Here is a 1001-nt window from a genome sequence, read left to right as displayed (position 1 = left end):
GCCAACGGAAGCCAAATTAAAGGACATATTTATATTTTTTTTATGATAGGAAAACCTGCAGCCACTACACTAGTCACTACCGTGGGGTGCGCACAGGGGTAAACTTGGCTCCATTGTAATAGCCTTCACATATAGGGTAGGTAAAATTGCACTAGGGAAGTCCCATGTAAAATGACGTAAATAGAATTTCTACCACATAACATAAGTCCGTACCCCATTGTCACTATCTAGGATAAAGGAATTCCAAATTCACAGAAAACAAGAACAACATCAACATGTCAGCGGAATTTTCATGTCCAAATGAATTATATATCATTATCTATATTACTAACTCATTTTTTGTATCGTACCCGCGCTTGCACGGACTTGTGATCCTCTAGTTTTGTTTTAAATTAGCATATTATATGGTGTGTTTGGTATGAAGGAAAATGTTTTCGTGGAAAACAAGTTTATTTTTGACTTATTTTTTCATGTTTGGTTGGTTAGTAGAAAATATTTTTCGAAACATATTTTTTTAGTATTTGGTTTGTGAATGAAAAACATTTAAAAAGAAAATATCTTTTATTGTTACTACAGAGTAGAAAATACTTTTTAGGAAAATAATTTCTGACCCGAAAATTAATCTTGATAATCGATCTAGGACATGACCCCGACATGCGAACTAGGACACAGCCCCGACGATCGATCCGAAATCTGACCCTCAGATCTGACCCATGACCTGACCCCGACTTTCGATCCGAGACCAGTCATTTGAATTGGGATCGAATATCCGACCTAGGACCTGACTTCGACACCTGAACTTGAACATGATCGATCAATCCAATTTTTGACTTTTATAATCGAATCGAGAACCGACTTTCAAATAAGGACTATACCCCAACAATAGATGCGAGACTCAAGATTTGACTTTCAAATTGGAATTTCGATCCCAGCTTTCGAACGGGGATCTAACAACACCCAACTCGGGACCTAACTTTCAAACTGGATTTAAATTTTAATTG

Source organism: Solanum tuberosum, unplaced genomic scaffold, assembly GCF_000226075.1.
Source record: "Solanum tuberosum cultivar DM 1-3 516 R44 unplaced genomic scaffold, SolTub_3.0 scf00025, whole genome shotgun sequence".
Taxonomy (NCBI): domain Eukaryota; kingdom Viridiplantae; phylum Streptophyta; class Magnoliopsida; order Solanales; family Solanaceae; genus Solanum; species Solanum tuberosum.
Note: the sequence above shows the minus strand (reverse complement) of the source record.